Genomic DNA, 9,183 nt, shown 5'->3' on the forward strand with positions numbered 1-9,183 from the left:
AGCAAAACATGAAGGAAACACTAGAAACTTCGGTGGACAATGAGGAACATGGCTTTGTATTGGAACAAGTGGAGGAAGCTATAATAGTTGCAGAGGAAGAAGTGGTTGTAGACTTAGGAGATGCTGAACCTCCATGGGAAAGTCAGGTTATAGAACCTCCTTCCAAGGCAATTGAAATTGATGCTGAGGAGGGTGTACAACCTCCAAGGCATATCATGATTAAGGACTTGGAAGAGGTTGATCAAGAGATGGAGATTCAAGAAGAAGAAGCACAACCTCCCATGCCCTTGGAAAGCAATGAAGAGGTGATTGAATTGGAAGAAAGCTACCAAGAGGAAGAGGTTGAAATTGAAGAAGCTTGCAAAGAGGTAGTAATTATCAGAGAAGAGCACAAGGGAGTGGAGCTTGCAATTTCATTAAAAACACCTCCCCCTAAGTTGCCATCATCCTTCACAACATTCAAGTGGGTAAAATTCATATCCCTTAGCTTTCTAATTCCACTTGAATATGGGCTACTGGAGACGGATGGTCAACTTAGAACTCTTTGTAACATTAAGAGTAAGAGAAAGATGGCCAGTGGTAAGAATTGTCCTGCAAGGTTCATCATGGTTGGAAGCTTTAAGTTTAAACGCAAAGGTTGGTGTAAAGCTCAACTGAATGGGTCTAGGAAGCTGTTTGGTAGCTGCAGTGAGAATTCAAATTACTTATTACCCAGTTGGAAAAATACAGATCCCGACAAAGATGGGTGTAAAAGCAAGATTTGGGATCCTGGAATCTGCTCTGACACTTGTTACCCGGGGAGCCTAAGAATTTGTTTGAAGCTTCTTAAGGGCTTTACATGCTTAGTTTGGGACCTCGGAGGTTACAGGAGATACAAACACTGGTGGAGATTTTTGGATGAATTCAAGCATAAGCCACCATAACAGGAAGCTCATCAAATGTCCAACTTAAGGACTTTAACTAAAAGTGCTAGGTGGGAGACAACCCACCATGGTATGATCGTTTCTTTTTCAATTTTATTTCATGTTGTTTGTTTTTATTTTATTTTAATTTTCATTGAACCTGAAAGTTTTCATAGCATTCACATTAAGCATTGCATTCTGTATATTGCATTAAAAAAAAAAAAAAGCACACACGCGATGCGGCAGCATCGCTAACGGGTCCGCGTCACCAGTGCAATGGGAAGAAAAGAAAACGAACATAAAGTCACGCGAGAGCGTGGCTGGAGGCGTGCCAATGGCACAAATCGTCCCACGCGACCGCATCACTGATGCAACCGCGTCATATGGGAATAATGGCCTCCCACGCGACCGCGTGCCCCACGCGGCCGCGTGACCAAGATTTCGACGTCAAAGTGGTGCACACCCAAAAGTTGTGCGAGAGTGGTGCTGGATTGGTGCTGAACACATAATCCTTCCCACGCGGCCGCGTGACCCATGCGACCGCGTCATATTCCTTTAACGCCCACTCACGCGATCGCATGCCCCATGCGATCGCGTCACTTAAAATTTGGCACTAACATGATTTTGAACAGAGGGTTGTGCGAGCGCAAGGCTGCCCTCGCGCCAGCAGCATAAACTGGGTCACACGACCGCGTGACCAACGCGACCGTGTCAATCAGTTTAAGCGCAAGCCGCGCGACCACGTGCCCCATGCGACCGCGTCACTTGCGCCGCACAGCTTATCCTAATTTGCCAAATATCTTATCTTTTCTCCCCCAATCCTAATTTTTCCTCCCTTCTTTCTTACTTACTTCTTCTTCCCTTCTTTCCCTTCTCATTCTTCTTATCTTTTATTTTATTTTACTTAATTTATTTGTATATTTCATTCATTGCATCTTAATTTTGTGCATATTTTTGTTTTCTTCTCTTATTATTTTTCCTTTGGTGTTAAAATTTTCTTATTTAACTGTTGCATCTTCTCTTGAATTATTTTGGGTGCTTAGTAACTTGTTTTATTCTGGATAGGTAATATTATTCATATCAATACCAATCTTTTATACCTGTATTACTTTTACATTGACATGAATTTATATTATCTCTCCTTACCCACACTCTCTTCCCTATTGTTGCAACTTTTTGCACTCTTGATTTGCCATGTACTTCTATTATTTTCTCACTTGCATGTTGTAGCTACCATGTAATTGATACCTGATGAGCGGATAATTTATACGCTTTTTGGCATTGTTTTTAGTATGTTTTTAGTAGAATCTAGTTACTTTTAGGGATGTTTTCATTAGTTTCCATGTTAAATTCACATTTCTGGACTTTACTATGAGTTTGTGTGTTTTTCTGTGATTTCAGGTATTTTCTAGCTGAAATTGAGGGACTTGAGCAAAAATCAGATTCAGAGGTTGAAGAAGGACTGCTGATGCTGTTGGATTCTGACCTCCCTACACTCAAAATGGATTCTCTGGATCTACAGAACTCAAAATGACACGCTTCCAATTGCGTTGGAAAGTAGACATCCAGGGCTTTCCAGCAATATATAATAGTTCATACTTTGCCCAAGTTTAGATGACGCAAACTGGCGTTCAACGCCAGCTCTCTGCCCAATTCTGGCGTCCAGCGCCAGAAACAAGTTGCAAAGTGGAGTTCAACGCCCAAACTGGCACAAAAGCTGGCGTTCAACTCCAAAAATGACCTCTCCACGTGTAGACTTCAAGCTCAATCCAAACACACACCAAGTGGGCCCCGAAAGTGGATTTATGCATCAATTACTTATTTCTGTAAACCCTAGTAACTAGTTTAGTATAAATAGGACTTTTTACTATTATATTAGACATCCTGAGTTTTATCTTTTGGAATCATCTTTGGATTATCTTTTGATCTATTGATCACGTTTGGGGGCTGGCCATTCGGCCATGCCTAGACCTTCATTACTTATGTATTTTCAACGGTAGAGTTTCTACACTCCATAGATTAAGGTGTGGAGCTCTGCTGTTCCTCAAAGATTAATGCAAAGTACTACTGTGTTTCTATTCAATTCAACTTATTCCGCTTCTAAGATATTCATTCGCTCTTCAACCTGAATGTGATGAACGTGACAATCATCATCATTCCCTATGAACGCGTGCCTGACAACCACTTCCGTTCTACCTTCGACTGAATGAGTATCTCTTAGATCTCTTAATCAGAATCTTCGTGGTATAAGCTAGATTAATGGCGGCTTTCATGAGAGTCCGGAAAGTCTAAACCTTGTCCGTGGTATTTCGAGTAGGACTCTGGGATTGAATGACTGTGACGACCTTCAAACTCGCACGTGCTGGGCGTAGTGACAGACGCAAAAGGATAGTAAATTCTATTCCAGTATGATCGAGAACCTCCAAGATGATTAGCCATGCAGTGACAGCGCATCGGACCATTTTCACAGAGAGGAATAGGATGCAACCAACGACAAGGGTGATGCCTCCAGACGATTAGCCGTGCTGTGACAGAGCATTTGGACCATTTTTCCGAGAGGATTGAAAGTAGCCATTGGCACCGGTGACATCCTTACACAAAGCCAGCCATAGAAAGGAGTAAGACTGATTGGATAAAGACAGCTGGAAAGCAGAGGTTCAGAGGAATAAATGCATCTCCATACGCTTATCTGAAATTCTCACCACTGATTTACATAAGTATTTCTATCCTTATTTTAGTATTAATTTCGAAAACTCCATAACTATTTTATATCCGCCTGACTGAGATTTACAAGGTGACCATAGCTTGCTTCATACCAACAATCTCTGTGGGATCGACCCTTACTCACGTAAGGTTTATTACTTGGACGACCCAGTGCACTTGCTGATTAGTTATGCGAAGTTGTGAAGATATGTTTAGACCATGGTTCTGTGCATCCGTTTTTGGTGCCATAGCCAGGGAATCAATTTCGAACAATAATTCACAACCTGAGTAACAATTTCGCATACCAAGTTTTTGGCGCCGTTGCCGGGCATTGTTCAAGTTTGGACAACTGACGGTTCATCTTGTTGCTCAGATTAGGTAATTTTCTTTTTATTTTATTTTCAAAAATTTTTCAAAAAATCTTTCAAAATTTTCTCCTTTGTTTTCGAAAAAATTTTAAAATAAAAATGTTTTCAAAAATATATTTTTTCAGAATTTTTAAGAATGAATTCTAGTGTTTCATGAAGCATGTTGAAGCCTGGCTGGCTGTAGGGCATGTTAGGCGTGTCATGTCTGAGTTACATACTAAAGCTTGGCTGGCTATTAAGCCATGCCTGACCCTTTGATTGGAGCTTTAGTCTAAAGAGCATAAGATTCCTGGAATTCATATTAAAAATTTTGGAATCCTTATTTTTCTTTTTCAAAATGATTTTCGAAAAAAAAATTAAAAGAAAATACAAAAAAAATCAAAAAATCATAAAAATAAAAAATATTTCATGTTTCTTGTTTGAGTCTTGAGTCAAGTTGAAAGTTTGGTATCAATTGCATATTAATCTTGCATCTTTCGAAAAATTCATGCATTCATAGTGTTCTTCATGATCTTCAAGTTGTTCTTGGTAAGTCTTCTTGTTTGATCTTGATGTTTTCTTGTTTTGTGTCTTTTCTTGTTTTTCATATGCATTCTTGCATTCATAGAGCCTAAACATGAAAGATTTCTAAGTTTGGTGTCTTGCATATTTTCTTTGCATATAAAAATTTTCAAAAATAAGTTCTTGATGTTCATCTTGACATTCAAAGTGTTCTTGGTGTTCATCTTGACATTCATAGCATTCTTGCATGCATTCATTGTTTTGATCCAAAATTTTCATGCATTGCATCATTTTCATGTTTTTTCTCTCTCATCATTAAAAATTCAAAAATAAAAAAAAAATATCTTCCCCTTTTTCTCTCTTAAAATTTCGAAAATTTGATTTGATTTTTTCAAAAATTTTTAAAATCTAGTTGTTTTTATGAGTCAAATCAAAATTTTGAATTTAAAAATCCTATCTTTTTCAAAATCTTTTTCAAAAATCAAATCTTTTTCATTTTTCTTAGTTATTTTCGAAAATTATAAAAATATTTTTCAAAAATCTTTTTCTTAATTTTACACCATAATTTTCGAAAATAACATCATCAATTAATGTTTTGATTCAAAAATTTCAAGTTTGTTACTTACTTGTTAAGAAAGATTCAAACTTTAAGTTCTAGAATCATATCTTGTGATTTCTTGTGAATCAAGTCACTAGTTTCTCTGATGCAGCAGAACTGCAAGTTTCATGGACTTTCATCTGAAGATCCTTTTCAGTTCTTAACTGAATTCTTGTAGATCTGTGATACTGTTAAGACTAATGGAGTAGATCCTGAAGTCTACAGGCTCATGCTTTTCCCTTTTGCTGTAAGAGACAGAGCTAGAATATAGTTGGACTCTCAACCCAAAGACAGCCTGAACTCTTGGGATAAGCTGGTCACGGCTTTCTTAGCCAAGCTCTTTCCTCCTCAAAAGCTGAGCAAGCTTAGAGCTGATGTTCAAACCTTCAGACAGAAAGAAGGTAAATCCCTCTATGAAGCTTGGGAAAGATACAAGCAGCTGACCAAAAAGTGTCCTTTTGACATGCTTTCAGAATGGACCATCCTGGATATATTCTATGATGGTTTATCTGAGCTATCAAAGATGTCATTGGATACTTCTGCAGGTGGATCCATTCACCTAAAGAAAACGCCTGCAGAAGCTCAAGAACTCATTGACATGGTTGCTAATAACCAGTTTATGTACACTTCTGAGAGGAATCCTGTGAGTAATGGGACGCCTATGAAGAAGGGAGTTCTTGAAATTGATACTCTGAATGCCATATTGGCTCAGAATAAAATATTGACTCGGTAAGTCAATATGATTTCTCAGAGTCTGAACGGAATGCAAGCTACATCCAACAATACTCAAGAGCCGTCTTCTGAAGAAGAAGCTTATGATCCTGAAAACCCTGCAATAGCAGAGGTGAATTACATGGGTGAACCATATGGAAACACCTATAATCCATCATGGAGAAATCATCCAAATCTCTCATGGAAGGATCAAAGGCCTCAACAAGGCTTTAATAATGGTGGAAGATACAGGTTTACCAATAGTAAACCTTTTCCATCGTCCACTCAGCAACAGACAGAGAACTCTGAACAAAATACCTCTAATTTAGCAAACTTGGTCTCTGATCTATCTAAGGCCACTGTGAGTTTCATGAATGAAACAAGGTCTTCCATTAGAAATTTGGAAGCACAAGTGTGCCAGCTGAGTAAAAGGATCACTGAAATCCCTCCTAGTACTCTCCCAAGCAATACAAAAGAGAATCCAAAAGGAGAGTGCAAGGTCATTGAATTAATTACCATGGCCGAACCCACAAGAGAGGAGAAGGACGTGAATCCCAAGGAGGAAGACCTCCTGGGACGTCCAGTGATCAATAAGGAGCTTCCCTCTGAGGAACCTAAGGAATCTGAGACTCATCTAGAGACCATAGAAATTCCATTGAACCTCCTTATGCCATTCATGAGCTCTGATGAGTATTCCTCTTCTGAAGAGAATGAGGATGTTACTGAAGAGAAAGCTGCCAAGTTCCTTGGTGAAATCATGAAGCTAAATACCAAATTATTTGGTATTGAAACTTGGGAAGATGAACCTCCCTTGTTCACCAATGAACTAAGTGATCTGGATCAACTGACATTGCCTCAGAAGAGACAGGATCCTGGAAAGTTCATAATACCTTGTACCATAGGCACCATGATCTTTAAGGCTCTGTGTGACCTTGGTTCAGGAATAAACCTCATGCTCCTCTCTGTAATAGAGAAACTGGGAATCTATGGGGTGCAAGCTGCTAAAATCTCATTAAAGATGGCAGACAATTCAAGAAAACAGGCTTATAGACAAGTAGAGGACGTGTTAGTAAAGGTTGAAGGCCTTTACATCCCTGCTGATTTCATAGTCCTGGATACTGGAAAGGAAGAGGATGAATCCATCATCCTAGGAAGACCTTTCCTAGCCACAGCAAGCGCTGTGATTGATGTGGACAGAGGAGAATTGATCCTTCAATTAAATAAGGAAAACCTTGTGTTTACAACTCAAGGATCTCTCTCTGCATCCATGGAGAGGAAGCAGAAAAAGCTTCTCTCAAAGCAGAGTCAACCAAAGCCCCCACAGTCAAACTCTAAGTTTGGTGTTGGGAGGCCACAACTAAACTCTAAGTTTGGTGTCAAACTCCCATATCCAAACTCTAAGTTTGGTGTTGGGAGGTCTCAACAAAGCTCTGCACATCTGTGAGGCTCCATGAGAGCCCACTGTCAAGATATTGACATTAAAGAAGCGCTTGTTGGGAGGCAACCTGATGAGCGGATATTTTATACGCTTTTTGGGGTTAATTTCATATAGTTTTTAGTATGTTTTAGTTAGTTTTTAGTTTATTTTCATTAGTTTTTAGGAAAAATTCATATTTCTGGACTTTACTATGAGTTGTGTGTTTTTCTGTAATTTCAGGTATTTTTCTGGCTGAAATTGAGGGAGCTGAGCAAAAATCTGATTCAGGCTGAAAAAGGACTGCTGATGCTGTTGGATTCTGACCTCCCTGCACTCAAAGTGGATTTTCTGGAGCTACAGAACTTGAAATGGAATGCTTCCAATTGCGTTGGAAAGTAGACATCTGCACAAGGATAGACGACGTAAACTGGCGTTCAACGCCAGTTCTCTGCCCAATTCTGGCGTCCAGCGCCAGAAAAGGATCAAAAGCTGGAGTTGAACGCCCAAACTGGCATAAAAACTGGCGTTCAACTCCACAAACGGCCTCTGCACGTGAATAAGATGTTCATTCGCGCTTAACTGTGATGAAGGTGATGATCCGTGACACTCATCACCATTCTCAACCCATGAACGTGTGCCTGACAATCACCTCCGTTCTATATCAGATTGAATGAGTATCTATTAGATCTTTTAATCAGAATCTTCGTGGTATAAGCTAGAATTGATGGCAGCATTCATGAGAATCCGGAAAGTCTAAACCTTGTCTGTGGTATTCCGAGTAGGATTCAAGGATTGAATGACTGTGACGAGCTTCAAACTCCTGAAGGTTGGGCGTTAGTGACAAACGCAAAGGAATCAAGGGATTCTATTCCAACCGGATCGAGAACCAACCGGTGATTAGCCGTGCTGTGACAGAGCGCGTGAGCGTAATTTTCACTGGAAGGATGGAAGGTAGCCATTGACAACGGTGATCCACCAACACACAGCTTGCTATGGGAGGACGTGCGTGCGTGAACAAGAAGACAGAGAAAAGCAGAGATTCAGAAGACAAAGCATCTCCAAAACTCCAACATATTCTCCATTACTGCATAACAAGTAACCTTTAATCCATGCTCTTTTGTTTATTTGCGATTCAACTGATAAACATAATTGACTTCCTGACTAAGATTTACAAGATAACCATAGATTGCTTCAAACCAACAATCTCCGTGGGATTCGACCCTTACTCACGTGAGGTATTACTTGGACGACCTAGTGCACTTGCTGGTCAGTGGTACGAGTTGTGAAAAGTGTGATTCACAATTTGTGCACCAAGTTTTTGGCGCCGTTGCCGGGGATTGTTCGTGTTTGGACAACTAACGGTTTATTTTGTTGCTTAGATTAGGAAAAATTTCTCCTTTTTTTGTTTAGAGTCTCTTATTATTGTCGTGTTAAAATTTTAGAATCCTTATTTTCTTTTTAAAATCTTTTTCAAAAAAATAATTTTTCTACTAAATTCTGTGCCAAACTTTAAGTTTGGTGTTTTCTTGTTAATTTTTCTTAAAATTTTCGAAAATTTATTTTGGTTTTCTAAAAATATTTTAAGTTTGGTGTTCGTCCTTCATGTTCTTGTGTTCTTGTGAGTCTTCAAAGTGTTCTTGAGTTTTTCTTGTGTCTTGATCTTAAAATTTTTAAGTTTGGTGTTCCTTGGTGTTTTCCCTCAAAAATTTTTGAAAATAAGGAGCATTAGATCTAAAAATTTTAAACCTTGTGCTATCTTATTGTTTTTCTCTTTCCTCTTAAAAATCAAAAATATCTTTTCTCTCTATTTTAAAAACAATTTTTCGAAATATATTTCTAAAAATTCAGATTTTTATTTCAAAATTTAAAACTTTTTTTTCAAAATCATCATATCCTTTTCAAAACTTCCTAACCACTTTCTCTCTCCTCAGTTTTTCGAAAATCTTCACTCAATTTTTATTTATTTTAATTTATTTCATTTTC

Source organism: Arachis ipaensis, chromosome B01 (genome assembly GCF_000816755.2).
Source record: "Arachis ipaensis cultivar K30076 chromosome B01, Araip1.1, whole genome shotgun sequence".
Classification (NCBI taxonomy): Eukaryota; Viridiplantae; Streptophyta; class Magnoliopsida; order Fabales; family Fabaceae; genus Arachis; species Arachis ipaensis.